Genomic DNA, 16,197 nt, shown 5'->3' on the forward strand with positions numbered 1-16,197 from the left:
TGACTGGGTGTTGTGTGCTGTCCTTAGGTTAGTTAGGTTTAAGTAGTTCTAAGTTCTAGGGGACTGATGACCATAGATGTTAAGTCCCATAGTGCTCAGAGCCATTTGAACCACTTTTTTCTTTCGACCGCTACTTACCGTTGTCGCCACCTACCGGCAAACGGCGGAGGCAAAGTTGTACACCTTGTACGCGAGTGCAAAAGATGTTCCAATAACTCGGTATGTAAGAGAGTTAAGAGATTTAAATAGGCGACAAAATTACCTTCCCCTCTCGGTGTTACCAACTTCCGAAAGCCACTAGGTACGAGACGAGGTACTGGCGGAATTGAAGCTGTGAGGACGGGGCGTGAATCGTGCTTGGGTAGCTCAGTTGGTAGAGCACTTGCCCGCGAAAGGCAAAGGTCCCGAGTTCGAGTCTCGGTCCGGCACACAGTTTTAATCTGCCAGGAAGTTTCATATCAGCGCACACTCTGCTGTGGAGTGAAAATTTCATACTAGAAACATCCCCCAGGCTGTGGCTAAGCCATGTCTCCGCAATATCCTTTCTTTCAGGAGTGCTAGTTCTGCAAGGTTCGCAGGTGAGCTTCTGTAAAGTTTGGAAGGTAGGAGACGAGGTAGTGGCAGAAGTAAGGCTGTGAGGATGGGGCGTGAGTCGTGCTTGGGTAGCTCAGTTGGTAGAGCACTTGCCCGCGAAAGGCAAAGGTCCCGAGTTCGAGTCTCGGTCCGGCACACAGTTTTAATCTGCCAGGAAGTTTCATACCAGCGCACACTCTGCTGTGGAGTGAAAACTCAGAGACTTCTCTCTTTCCCTCAGCAGACTTGGAAGCGTTATGCATCTGAATTGAAGCCGTCGTAGAACGGAACGGTACTAAGCCGTGCTGTGGCTCGCGTTGCTGCTGTTTGTAGGTTTCCGTCCTCTGTTGGAGGCCAGACCGAATCGTATAGCTGACATGGTTGCGGGTGTTTGTCTCCTTCTCGTGTTGACTGGCGCCACTCGGTTTCGCAAGCATTGCCTGTCCGCTGGTGGCAGTAGCAGCGGTTATCGATATGTAGTAACTGTGGCCCTATCTTTGGGGCGACGTCGTGCTTCTTCCGGGTCGCGTCAGTGGCAGTTCGGTTGGGGACTCAGGAGGAGCCAGGTCCGCGCAGTGCGTGAACACGCCAGACCGCTGGACTGCCGCATCGAAGGCCTGTGGTCGCGAGGGTGCACGACCTCGACGTAAACCAGATCCTGCAGGCTTTAAGTTGAGTGCATTTGGATGCAAGTAGAGAAACCTCCACCACCGTGAGATCTTGCGATTCTCCAGTGACTTGGGTTCGTGTTGCTGCTCGTAGTGTTGCCGAGGCGAAGAGCGGCGAGTGGAGTGCTTGGGGAAGGTGGATCTGATCAGCTTTCCTGGACTTTTAATTACTATTTATTGCGTTCAGTTTGTTACTATTTGTTAAGTTCAACCAGCGGTATTTTTCCCGCCTCGTGGTCGCTAATGCTCCAGTTACCTGCCCTGGGGGTTAGTGCATGTAACGGCAGTGTACGTTTCCTCGCCTTGCCGATGCTGTCCGGTGACAGTTTACTTGAATGAGATTTTCACTCTGCAGCGGAGTGTGCGCTGATATGAAACTTCCTGGCAGATTAAAACTGTGTGCCCGACCGAGACTCGAACTCGGGACCTTTGCCTTTCGCGGGCAAGTGCTCTACCAACTGAGCTACCGAAGCACGACTCACGCCCGGTACTCACAGCTTTACTTCTGCCAGTACCTCGTCTCCTACCTTCCAAACTTTACAGAAGCTCTCCTGCGAAGGAGAGCAGGAGAGCTTCTGTAAAGTTTGGAAGGTAGGAGACGAGGTACTGGCAGAAGTAAAGCTGTGAGTACCGGGCGTGAGTCGTGCTTCGGTAGCTCAGTTGGTAGAGCACTTGCCCGCGAAAGGCAAAGGTCCCGAGTTCGAGTCTCGGTCGGGCACACAGTTTTAATCTGCCAGGAAGTTTCATGACAGTTTACTTGATTGTAGGTTGGTTGGCGATTCTTATACTCTGTAGTAGCAATTCCTCTCTCGTTCCGGGCGCTCTAAGCACAGTATTCTGCGGAGTCCAGACTGCCGGTTCTGGCTTTGGCGTATTTTTACATCTTTGCATTTGGTTTGTTGGACGTCAGGTAGGTTCAGCAAGATTATCATTAGTCATCCGTTGGACTGCCACTAGTCTGAGTTACGATGTTGTGAAGTGAATGCAACTCTTGGCTGCCTATTACATTGCTTGCGAAAGCGTTTTTTGTGGGACCTACTCAGAGGTCGATTCCTGGTGCGCCGTCTGTGACTGGCCCTTGTGTTTTATTATTGTATTTGCTAATTTACTGTATGTTTCTAAATTTTTTTTATATAATTGCCATTCTTGGCGTTACAGCAGGTTTAAATGATTGTGCTACCAAGTTTACCATCATTTTGTCTCACCTGTTTGATGATCAGTCGCTTGTCCTTTTAAACTAACCTTTGCTGTTGTATTTGCTGTTTTACAGTATGTTTGTTAAATTTTTTGTAACTGCCGCTCTTGGCGTTAAAGGCCTTCAGCCGTGATTGTGGTTACTTGCCTTAAAATTCTAAATGGGATCACATTGGCTTGTTTTTAAAACATTGCTTGATGTGTCTGTATTTTATGCTCATTTGGTAAATTGTAACGCACTGAAAGCAATATTAATTACACAATGGTTCAAATGGCTCTGAGCACTATGGGACTCAACTGCTGAGGTCATTAGTCCCCTAGAACTTAGAACTAGTTAAACCTATCTAACCTAAGGACATCACAATCATCCATGCCCGAGGCAGGATTCGAACCTGCGACCGTAGCGGTCTTGCGGTTCCAGACTGCAGCGACTTTAACCGCACGGCCACTTCGGCCGGCACAGTTCTTAATTCTTTCATTAATAACGTGTGATATTTTTATTTATTGCTGAGTCTAAATTACCGTTTTAAAATAAATGTGTGTAACTGCAAAAGGGAACCAATAGTAACTGATTACGGCCCAGTCCACAATCGTAACCGAATAATTCCTTCCTTGACTACCAGGTTTCACGTACGTTTCCGGACACGGGTTCCTATTCACAATATTATGTACTCACTTCCCTCCACAAGGGCTAGGAGTTTGTAACGAGAATTTCCGAACACCCTGTATAATAGGTGAGCACAATAGATGTTCCAATGGCTCGGTATGCACGAGCGTTAAGAGAAACAACAGGCGATAATATTACCTTCCTCTCACGGTACTACCAACTACCGAAAGCCACGTCCGACTGGTGATCCCGCCCAGCTGCCGGCAGAGGGCAAGCGTCTCGGGCAACCGCGCACAAAAGCGCGGTCCGCGTGCCCAGAGCCGCTAATTGATGGAGGGCACGCAATTAAGGACAATGGGCGGCGGCGGGTGCTTCTGCAGCGCCGGGCCTTCTGCTAATGAGGCGGGCGTGCCCGTTACGAGACGTAGCTGTCTGCCGGCAGTTCCCTGGGCTGCCTACAGCTTCGGTCACGATCTGTGTGAATGCCGGCGCAGAGCTGGGAGGCGGGCCGAGGAGTATTCGGAACGGCGTAGCGGTTCGGGAGGAGCGCCGCGCTGGAATCCACTTCTGCCTGCGGTGTGTCTGCTGCCGTACTCAGCCTGCCCGAGGTATTCAGGCTGCTCCCTACTTAAATGCCGAATCGCCTGGACAGCTTTTTCACGCCGAGAGAGCCAGGAAACGCTCTGAGAATGTACAGTAAGTGGTCAAAATTATCCAAATAAACACAGTTCACGGTTACAAAGACGTCAGCTACGAGTGAGGGGTCCTGCAGTGAGCGTCATGACAGCCGTCGCACAAATACACACAGTTCTCCAAGAGAACGAATTAACAAGTGCGCTGATAGAGTAATTAATGTAAAACTACCTGGCACATAAAAACTGTGTACCAGGGCGGGATTCGAACCTGGCATCCTTGCCTTTCGCAGGCAAATGTGTTACCACTGAGTTACGTAGCACAACTCAAGACCCTCCTCAGAGCTTTACTTTCGCCAGTGTATGGTTTCTTTTGAGCGTACAGTCAGTATACTAGATACACAGCAATATTCAACTACAATATCATTTGCTAGAAATGAACGTCGATGTTCACCTTTACCTATACAGACAACTTCAGTGCTACCAGATCAAGAAATCTGGCAGACCGATTTCCTCAGAACTGTTGTAAATAAGACCGTTTGCAGTGTTGTTTATGTAATTCTTACACGGATATTCATCAGTTAATGGAAAACGCCGTAACAACACTTCAGACATAAGCATGAAAAAAAAAAGGTATCGAAGACAAGTGTCTGAAGGTGAGAAAAGCCTCAAAACACCACAATATCAAATTACTGCAATATTTTTTTCTGTGTATCTTCTTTTATATTGTTGTCGTACTGAATCATAGTAGATAAAAACTAATCTCCGCCCGAACAGGCCACGAAGGGGCAACGGTACCGACCGGCCGCCGTGTCATCCTTACCCTCAGGCGTCACGGAATGCGGATATGGATGGGCATGTGGTCAGCACACTGCTCTCCCGGCCGTATGTCAGTTTACGAGACCGGATCCTCAGTTTGCCTCACAAGGTCTGAATGCACCCCCCTTGCCAACAGCGCTCGGTAGACCGGATGGTCACCCATCCAAGTCCTAACCCAGCCCGATAGCGTTTAACTTCGGTGATCTGACGGGAAACGGTGTTACCACTGCGGCAAGGCCGTTGGGAATCATGGTAGATACCGCCCAAAAAAATTTACGTAATAAATATGGCGTCCAGCACGTTTTTCATTACATGCTGAATACTGCCTACCGATCCTCGGCATTACTGCGTCCCAACTAAGTCAGCCAGTGCTATTTCAATTGGAAACGGGGAGGTGCGACGTAACAGGAAGGTAATTTCAACTCTCGCAACTGCCTGCTCTATCTATGCGTTTTGGTGAAACGCTGTTGTTTTCTGGATAGTGCTCCTGTAAGCTGCGACGGCCAAGTTGCTCTGGTATCGCGTGAAAGAATTGCCTGTTGTTTGGGACGTGACGGGATTCCACCATGTGACAACTACCCGAAAGGCTGTTTTGATGGATTTCCCGCCGGCGGTGTCCTTTGTACATGGAAGAAGAGGCGCCAGGTATTTCCATCGTGTCCTGGCGCGTTCTTTGCCCTGGTGTTCGATCAACAGCGGCCCTCCGCGTTCGGCTCCCACGTCGTACGGATGCCGTGAAATGGGCCTTTTCCTGTTAATTTCGGCGCGTCGTCCATCACGTCTGACAGGAATGCGCGCTGCTGCGTCACAGGCCCCCAGCCCGCCTTCCTTCTTTGTCAGCGGAGAATTCCTCGGCCGCAACGCAAACACACCCACACGCGGCCACAAAGGGGAGGCGCGTCCCGGCACTCAGCACCTCTGGGCTCCAAGACGAGCTGCAGCCGCAGGGCCCGAGGCCCAGCTGACTACCTGGCATCTACTCCGTGTTGCGTCTACTGCAGGGGCGGGTCTGCCGCAAGGGAGGAACGACACGACAGTTGGAGAGTTTAATGGAGCAGCAGCTTGATTTGTTGATAATGGAGGAAGGAATCAGCTGTGGCCTTTCTGATGGATCCACTAGCCGGAAAACAGAGGAAGGTTATACGATGCACAGGCTGAACAGTAGGATAAAAATATTGTACCCTTGCCCGATCCCCTTTTTAACTGGACCACTTTAATCTCAGCCTGTTAGTGTTCCCTCTTGGTTCTTGTACATATTGTAGAGAGCGTGCGGAAAGTATTACTACCGAATTTTTTATTCTGGTCTCGAGATCTTGTCACGCATAGTACTCGGTCAACTTCCGCGCTTCGCTGACGCTAGTTGCAACCGTCTATCGCTAGAGGGGTCCGAATCGTAGAGTGTAACACGGCCGTGAGTGGGAAACAGCGTGCTGTGTTCGAGTTTCTAACCACAGAAAGAGATCATATATACAGCACCCTCTGCTTCAGCATGACAATGCCAGACCGGACACGAGAGCTGGGACATCTGCAACAATACGACACCTTGGGTTCACTGCCGTCGATCATCCTCCGATACAGTCCCGACTTTGTGCCATCCGATTTTCATCTGTTTCCAAAATTTGCAGAACACTTTCGAGGAGTTTACTGTGATAGTGATGAAGCGGTGCAAGTAAAGGTGAGGTTGTGACTCCGTCAAACATCCTACTGTGACGGTATCAAGAAATTGGTCTGTCGCGGGGAGAAATCCATTCTTCGCCAGGGTGTCTATGTTCAGAAATAAATATGTACAAAAGACAAATAAAAACAGAACGTTAATACAGTTTACGAAATTGTTAAGGCTTTCGTGGCCACTTGTTGACAAACTGGCTATTGGCTTCTGTCTCGGGTTCTTCGGCCGACGTTCATCTAATGATTTTTCTGACGTTTCGCCAGCACGAGTGGCTGGCATTGTCAAAGCTTCACCCTCCATTGCTCGGGTCCAGTTCGCCACCGGCAATAGAGGGTGAAGCTTTTACAATGCCAGCCACACGTGCTGGCGAAACGTCAGTAAAATCATTAGATGAACGTCGGCCGAATAACCCGAGACAGAAGCCAATAGCCAGTTTGTTAATACAGTTTGTTTTACTTAAAGAGCTTCAAGAGTTTTCGTTTTAAAAATTTGGAGGCATTATTTTTCAGCATGCCCTCGCACATTACCTGTCTTTTCCTATTGCTTACACATATTTTCCTTCGAATTTCGAATATCTTGCACCATTTTACTTTGTACAATGCGTTTTATAGGTCAACACATACTATGGACGTATCTTGAAGCGTTGCTTCCATTATCAAACTCAACGACAGAACTGCCTCTCCGGTACTTTTACCTCTTCTAAAGTCAAAGTGATAATCTAATGCAGCCTCAGCTTTTTTTTCCATCCTTCTGTATGTTATTCTTGTCAGCTAGTAAGATGTATGAGGCGTTACGATGACAGTGCAGTGGAGCAATAGATTTCGACCACAAGCTATACATCTACACTGCGCAACAGAATTAAAGGATCATGTTTTCGAAACTCCGTAATTCTCTTGCATTGCGATGCTTAAGTTTTATATTTGGGTCAAAGATCCGTACAACCTTTCTATGTAATGGTGCGAACCCATGGTGCCCTGTGACGTCACCCTCCGGCTAGAAAATGCTTCAAATAGCACGGGCACACGCGGAAAAAAGGTCACTGTTCAGAAGTTCGTGTGAAGGGTAAGATGGGGCTAATGATGTCAATGTCATATTGACACTACGCTGTGGCCGAGCGGCTCTAGGCACTTCAGTCCGGAACCGCGCTGCTGCTACGATCGCAGTTTCGAATCCTGCCTCGGGCATGGATGTGTGTGATGTCCTTAGGTTAGTTAGGTTTAAGTAGTTTTAAGTCTAAGGGACTGATGACCTCAGATGTTAAGTCCCATAGTGCTTAGAGCCATTTGATTTATTGACACTAACTTCCACAACAGTTCTATCCATTGTCACCGTGGACGCGTCACATGATGGGAAGGTTGTCGCATCCCCCTCTTACCCATATTTCATCCCTCCTTTTGACGCCTCTGCGATACATGTTAGAACCGCGACGCACAGCGTTGAAATCATGCGGTTTTCTTATGAGTGGCCGACAACAACATTCCAGACATGCTGCCGCACAGTATAGGCAAGCAAAAGCTAAGGTGCTGCTCTTGCGCCGCTACACTTCTGATCTTGCGCCTGATAGTAGGCTATTCGGAATATGAATGTGTCGAAGAGATTTCGGACTGCAAGAACCTAGGACTTCGTCGCAGTTTCTGTCTGTACAGATACATTTTTAAAATTGTTAAGAAAGGCATGCGGGTATCATGACGGATATTGCCGAACTGGGGGTGTTAGAGGGACCGTTTGCAGCTGTATTCACACATGTGTCAATGCCGCATCGCTCTGTGATGACGCCACAGGACGACACAAGATAAGAGGGCTGGTAAGCTTAAGGGCACTATGCTGCTTCGAATCACGTTCAGATTTCGTCGAATGGTTTCGAACGATCGCTAGTGGTTCCAAGCTATACATGAGAGCAAAAATTTCGGTGTTGCTGCGCTCCAAATGGTGCGATCACGTTCGATGGGGACGAAGCCGCACAACGTACTTAGAGAAGGGATGAAACATCCGCGGGTGTCATCAGTGTCAAACGTTGTGAAGACCAATTTCCTGTTGTTCATCGCACTGTGAACTGTCGTGTTCGACCGCGAAACATAAGGGAATCAACGACCCAGGAAACGGACGGTTTTATCGACACCCTTTATGCGTCCCCGCCCCCCGCCCCCCCCCCCCACCCCAATAAGAAAAACACTCATCACTTTCATCAAATCAAATAACTCTTTCAGAATAAGGTTTTCACTCTGCAGCGGAGTGTCCGCTGATATGAAACTGTGTGCCGGACCTGTGCCTGTCACGGGCAAATGCTCTACCATCTGAGCTACCCAAGCACGACTCACGACCCGCCCTCACAGCTTCACTTCCGCCAGTAGCTTGTCTCCTACCTAAGTTCAAGTCTCGGCCCGCACACATTTTTAATCTGCCAGGAAGTTTCATTAACTCTTTGTCTGGCGAATAATGTCGGTTACGAAGTCACTGCTATAGCACTGACAAGGGAACATCCCCATCGCACCCCCTCCCTCAGATTTAGTTATAAGTTGGCACAGTGGATAGGCCTTGAAAAACTGAACACAGATCATTCGAGAAAACAGGAAGAAGTTGTGTGGAACTATGAAAAAAATAAGCAAAATATAGAAACTGAATAGTCCACGTGCAACATAGGCAACATGAAGGATAATCTGAGCTCAGGAGCGCCGTGGTCCCGTGGTTAGCGTGAGCAGCTGCGGAACGAGACGTCCTTGGTTCAAGTCTTACCTCGAGCGAAAAGTTTAATATTTTATTTTGCAGACAATTATCAAAGTTCAGGCACTCACACATAATCAACTTCGCTCTCCAAAATTCCAGGACATGTTCAGATTTGCTTGGACATATGCGGGATTTGACGGTCTACACACGGAAAAATTTGAAAACGTTAAAAACATATGTTTTGACAGAGCACAGGGAAAACTGTGCTACTGAGAAACTGTTGCATTCTTTTGTTGCAGTTTATGTGACAAACTCTTATGTTTTCATCACTTTTTTCGGAGTGATTATCACATCCGCAAGAAAACCTAAATCGGGCAAGGTAGAAGAATCTTTTTACTCATTCGTCAAGTGTACAAGTTAGGTGGGTCGACAACATATTCCTGTCATGTGACGCACATGCCGTCACCAGTGTCTTATAGAATATATGAGTCGTGTTTTCCTGTGGAGGAATCGGTTGACCTATGACCTTGCGATCAAATGTTTTCGGTTCCCATTGGAGAGGCACGTCCTTTCGTCTACTAATCGCAGGGTTTCGCGGTGCGGTCGCAAAACACAGACACTTAACCTATTACAGTGAACGGAGACGTCAATGAACGAGCGGACAGATCATAACTTCGCGAAAATAAAGAATATAACTTTTGGTTGGTTGGTTTGTAACGTTAAAGGGACCAGACTGCTATGGTCATCGGGAAGACTTGAACCAAGCACCTCTCGTTGCGCAGCTGCTCACGCTAACCACAGGACCACGGCGCTCCTGAGCTCAGATTATCCTTCATGTTGCCTATGTTGCGCATGGACTACTCAGTTTGTATATTTTGCTTTTTTTTTTCATAGTTCCACACAACTTCTTCCTGTTTTCTCGATTGATCTGTGTTCAGTTTTTCGAGGCCTATCCACTGTGCGAACTTATAACTAAACCTGTGGGGGGTGCGATGGGGAGGTTCCCTTGTGAGTAATGGGTATATATACTTCACCTACATATTAGTATCCTCAATTGTCTGTCGTGATACTGAACTGCTGTGTCTTCGAAGAGCGAGAGGCACAATAGCGACACACTGTCGCTGCCGGAAACGCCGACTGTTTTTTGGTATTTCGCTGTCACCTTCAACGAGTGTCGTTGCACGCAATATCGCACCAGACTTTGGCCCTGGGATTCCATTTACTTTCAAGAATGAGAAACAGTCGTTCATTGGTGTCCTGACGCTTGTCTTATGGAATTCGCGAAACAGTTAAAGGAAAAATGCTTCGCTTACGACCGTGTTCTGAAGGCCAACCAGAAGAGATTCACATTCCTTCCCGACGGGTCTCCAGGTGCTTACCGGGATCCTGTCCCAGCAGCTTTACGGCCGGCTACCGGAGGTCGTAAAGCCACCCAAGGCTCCAGCGTTCGCCTCTCAGTTAGAGAGAGACAAATCACTTATGTTGCACTCCTGCGTTTGCTTTGCGTTTGGGGTGGAGGAACTGGGTAACAGCTTCGACCACGCAAATTCGTGTTGGCCAAGAACACACTGCCACACTGTGTTCTGGTTTCTAATCGATCTTCGTACCTGAGGAAGCAAATTCGGGAGTAGTCCTGGAGGGTCCACAGGTTTAAAAATCTACCTGGCATTCTGCATAGTAACATACAAGCGGTCAGCAACTTTAGAAAGACTCAGAACTTGCTGCCTAGTATTTGTTCATCTGCTACTTCAGTGACTTTCGTTTTCTAAGCTGCTGCAAAAATGACCAGATCTCATTCTACACCAACCTACTGCTATAACTACGTTTTTGTACATTAATCTGCTTGGTTTTTTAAAGATAGTAACACAGCAAAATTCAAAACACGGGCTTCACAGTTAGATTTAAGCAGGTGGATTCGTGTTCTAATACTTTGTAAATGATTTAGATTCGCCCACCTATATGTGCCAAAGGAAATATGTTCGTAATTAGTATCTAGATATGTTTGAGATTGGGTGGAGAACTACTTTTATGTGTTGTGGCAACAACTACTCAAGGGTGTAGCAATTCACTCACATTATTTAACGTATAATATGACCATATCGTTCAAGATTAAAACAGAGATAGGCGCGGGGGAAAAATAAATCAGGATACAGCAATAAATGTTTTACTGTTCGAGGATGACCTTACATACAAAAAAAAGAGTAGATGATCCACACAGGTCAGTAGATAGGCTTGCACAAATCATCAAAAAAAACTTCACTTCGAAATTGAGGTATCAGAAACTAGAGTAACGGGATTTCAGGGAAAATACCCAGTCCGTTCGAAGATAATTAACAACAGAAAATTCATAGATCAAGTCACTCATTTCTGCTATTCAAGAGCAGATGTAACTTGCAATAAAGAACGAGATATGGAAAATATGATGCAACTTCTTGAACACATATACCGTTGTACAGAATGTTGAATAACAAGACATAAAAAGACAGCAGGATAAAATTTTATAAAGTAATGATGAACCAGTTTTAATGTGTAGGTGCCTAAACAGAAGGGCACGAGTTAAGATCGAATCAGCGGAAATGAAATTTTTAAAGAAGACTAAAGGGTGCTCAAGATAGGACAGAATCCGTAACGAAGACATAATAACAGAAATTAATATTTACAATACTGGGGAAAGAGCAAATAGAGTAAGACGAGAGTGAAAAGATCATATTAAGAGAATAATTGCCAAAGAGAATGATTGCCAAACAGATAAGACTTCTATAAGCCACAACGAAGAAGAGATCTACGAAAGATGGGAACAATACTTCAATGTGAAGTCAAGACAGGCATTTTGCCTAGACTATGAAGCAGAGTAGTTGTAGGAGGAGGAGGAGGAGGAGGAGGACGAGGTGGAGAAGAAGAAGACAATAACCGACACACTTTGAATTGCAGTTATCATCTTTGACCATCCAGTCGACGTCCCACTGTCTAAATCAAGGGTGTTGAACGCGTGACCCTCGAGTTGCATGGGGTCCATTACCATTCCCTGCCGCCTTAACCCATGTCCTATCCCTTATTGTCAATGTTTCTCATATGTTCCTTTCTTCGCCAATTCTGCGGAGAACTTCATCATTTCTTATCGTATCAGTCGACCTAATTTCAACATTCTTCTATAGCACCACATTCTACACGCTTCAATTGTCTTTTTCCCGGTGCGTCCCCCAGTCCATGATTCTCTAATATAAAATGCTAGCCTCCAAACATATATTCTCAAAAATTTCTATTTGATACTAGCGTGACCTGACAGACGTTGTCTTGTCCAAATTTCAATAAATTAATTTGTGATCGTTTTGTGAATTTGTGACAATCTACTGGCAATCTGTAACGTATATTTGGTGAGCGTTTATCTATTGCTAATTGTGGTCATGGGTATGCCATTGGAGGAGTACATTTAGAAGTGCTAAACGTGTTTGTGATAATCGCTTCAGTTGAATTTCATTTCGCTCTTCCCGCTGTTCTGCGGTTCGATTAGATGAAAATTCCTTTTTTTTTTTTTTTTTTTTTTCGTTACGGTTTCTGCGACCTAAATTGCTCCGTCTTATTGGCGGCATTGCAGCGCGACTGAATTGTCTCAGTTCATTTTAATTGCGTTGACTGCGACGCGTTACCAATAATTACAATTCAAGTGAAACGGACAATTGATTCACTTTGTTGTTACTGTATGACTGTATGTCATTTCAAAACTCACACTACTTCGTAGGTAATACGTAAATTTGAAGTAAAACGACGAAACTTAATTCATTTCATGAAATGATTGCGACGAACTTAAAATAGAATCACAATTCTGCTGACAATAAACAACGCTATCAATTTTTCGTCAGAATGTAGCCGACAGGCTGGATTCAGAATTTGACAATCAGTTGTCGAACGACATTCGTGCGCGTAGCAGCGAAATAAATTGAACTTGGAATAGAAAAAAACCACATTTTAGCACATATCGCGATTTAAAACATTCAATTGAGCTGTTTCCATCCCGGGAGCATAACACAAATCACAAAAAAAGAATCAACGTAATATGTGGTTCCCATTCTCAGTTGTGGTCGAGAGTGCATACAAAAATTACGATACATGCAGTTTGTCCGGATTTTCCGACTCTCCTTTGCAATTGTCCCGAACTTTTTTCTGACAAGGGAACCTCCCCATCGCACCCCACTCAGATTTAGTTATAAGTTGGCACAGTGGATAGGCCTTGAAAAACTGAACACAGATCAATCGAGAAAACAGGAAGAAGTTGTGTGGAACTATGAAAAAAATAAGCAAAATATACAAACTGAGTAGTCCATGCCCAAGATAGGCAACATCAAGGAGAGTATGAGCTCATGAGCGCCGTGGTCCCGTGGTTAGCGTGAGCAGCTGCGGAATGAGAGGTCCTTGGTTCGAGTCTTCCCTCCAGTGAAAAGTTTGCTTTCTTTATTTTCGCAAAGTTATGATCTGTCCGTTCATTGACGTCTCTGTTCACTGTAATAAGTTTAGTGTCTGTGTTTTGCGACCGCACCGCAAAACTGTGCGATTTGTAGACGAAAGGACGTGCCTCTCCAATGGGAACCGAAATCCACTGTGCCAACTTATAACTAAATCAGAGGTGGGTGCGATGGGTAGGTTCCCTTGTGAGAACATTTCCATGGCCATAATGATCGAAACAAAAAAGAATTACCCATATACAGGATCCTGAGTTCTCATAAGAAAGCTCTTTCAGGTTTTTCCAAATTTTCGAATTTGCTGGACAACCTTTCCAATTTTTCTTTCCCTAAAAACCTTATTCGGACTATTACGAACAAATTTTTTTACAAAATTAACCAAATCGGTCCAACAGTTTTAATTGCTTCATTTACCAAAGAAAAGTATTTAATTTTTTTATTTTTATGGAGTAGCAGACTTCTATTGGACAGGGATGTGCTCTTTGCCTGCTTTTAATGTTCTCCTTGCTTCGTTCGTCATGTGTGACTTTGCTTCCAAGGTAGCATAATGAAAATAATTGCTTAGTTTCGTGTACTTCGTGGTGCCCATTTTGATGTTAAGTTTATCGCTAATCTCGTTTCTGCTACTTCTAATTGCTTTCGTCCTTCTTCATTTTACTCTCAATCCACATTCATCATAATTCTTCTTCATTTCACTGAGGGTCGCGATGGCATCAGCGAACTTTATAACTGACATACTTTTATCCTAAATTTTAAAGCCACCTTCCTTTTATTTCCGTCACTGCTTCTTGATGTATACACTGAAGAGTACATGTGAAAAACTATACCCCCTGTCTAACACACACTTTAATCAAATGAGCTCGTTCTAGGTCCCGATGATGGATAAATGTGTCTTTGATGATACATATTGGAGCTGTGTAGCCCAGCTAGCAAAAATATATACCTTTTCTTAATTATAAAGTTGGTTCATCAGAATAAATTGGCGAATAGGTTAAGCAGTGATAAAGTTTTAACAGAAAACCTAGTTATCTCGGCCGGCCGAAGTGGCCGTGCGGTTAAAGGCGCTGCAGTCTGGAACCGCAAGACCGCTACGGTCGCAGGTTCGAATCCTGCCTCGGGCATGGATGTTTGTGATGTCCTTAGGTTAGTTAGGTTTAACTAGTTCTAAGTTCTAGGGGACTAATGACCTCAGCAGTTGAGTCCCATAGTGCTCAGAGCCATTTGAACCATTTTTGAACCTAGTTATCTCAGGAGGGCAGGGGGAGGGAGGAGCAATCTTGAAGTTTTCTCTGAGATCCAACTCGTCTGCTGTGCCAACCTTTTCATCTCAGAGTAGCAACTGCAACCTACGCACTCAATTATTTGCCGCATGTTCTCCAATCTAAGTCGTCCTCTACAGCTCCCTCCATCACCAGGGAAGTTATTCCGTTATTGCGTGATGTCTTTAATACATGTTGTATCATCCTGTACCTTCTTCTTGCCAGTGTTTTCCATTTATTCCTTTCCTCGCCGATTCTACGGAGAAGTTTCTCATTTCTTACCTTATCTACGCTTCGAAAGACCCTAACAGTACTGGCCGACCGCCGTGTCATCCTCAACCTATTGGTACCACTGGATGTGGATGTGGAGGGGCATGTAGTCAGCACACCGCTCTTCCGGCCGTTGTCAGTTTTCGTGACCGGAGCCGCTACTTCTCAATCAAGTAGCTCCTCAGTTTGCCTCACAAGGGCTGAGTGCACCCCGCTTGCCAAGACCCTCGGCAAGCAGAACGGTCACCCATCCAAGTGCCAGCGACGCCCGACCGGCCCACCTAATTTTCAACATTCGTCTGCTTCGATTCTCTTCTGCTCCGGTTTTCCCCATAGTCCACGTTTCGCTGCCATGCAATGCTCTGCTCCAAAGAAATTAGGGTCTATGTTTGACTTCTCTTGGCCAGCAATGCCCGTTTTGCCACTGCTGTTCTGCTTTCTATCCCCTTGTTCCAGCCATCATGGATTATTTTGCTGCCAGGGTAGTACTACTATTTAACTCCGTCTACTTCGTGGTCTCCAATTCTGCTGTTAAGTTTCTCGCTGTTCTCATTATTGTCACTTCTCATTGCTTCCGCCTTTCTTCGTTTTACTCTCAGTCAATATTCTGTACTCAATAGACTCTTCATTCCATTGAGCAAATTCTGTAGTTCTTTTTCACTTTCACTGACGATAGCAAAGTCATCATCGAGTCTTATCACTGATATCGTTTCATCTTCAATTCTAATCCCACTTTTCAACGTTTCTTTTATTTCTGTCATTGCTTCTTCGATGTAGAGACAGAACAGAAAGAGCGAAAGATTACATTTTTACATGTACCTGGTTTCTTTGTGAATGTACAGGGAAATAAATACACATCTCTAGTTTCTTGTTACACTATTGGCCATTAAAATTGCTACACCACGAAGATGACGTGCTACAGATGCGAAATTTAACCGACAGGAAGAAGATGCTGTGATATGCAAAAGATTAGCTTTTCAGAGCATTCACACAAGTTTGGTGCCGGTGGCGATACCTACAACGTGCTGACATGAGGAAAGTTCCCAACCGATTTCTCATACACAAACAGCAGTTGACCGGCGTTGCCTGGTGAAACGTGGTTGTGATGCCTCGTGTCAGGAGGAAAAATGCGTACCATCACGTTTCCGACTTTGATAAAGGTCGGATTGTAGCCTATCGCAATTGCGGTTTATCGTATCGCGACATTGTTGCTCGCGTTGGTCGAAATCCAATGGTTGTTAGCAGAATATAGAATCGGTGGGTTCAGGAGGGTAATACGGAGCGCCGTGCTGGATCCCAACGGCCTCGTATCACTAGCAGTCGAGATGACAGGCATCTTATCCGCACGGCTGTAACGGATCGTGCAGCCACGTCTCGATCCCTGA

The 16,197-nt window shown here is 45.7% G+C and overlaps 1 pseudogene; it reads right to left on the reverse strand.

The window, feature by feature from the left end:
• Positions 1-4,620: 4,620 nt before the first annotated feature.
• Positions 4,621-4,738, reverse strand: LOC124614568 (annotated as a pseudogene).
• Between the last annotated feature and the right edge of the window lie 11,459 nt (positions 4,739-16,197).

The sequence above is a fragment of the Schistocerca americana genome, chromosome 4 (genome assembly GCF_021461395.2).
Source record: "Schistocerca americana isolate TAMUIC-IGC-003095 chromosome 4, iqSchAmer2.1, whole genome shotgun sequence".
Taxonomy (NCBI): Eukaryota; Metazoa; Arthropoda; class Insecta; order Orthoptera; family Acrididae; genus Schistocerca; species Schistocerca americana.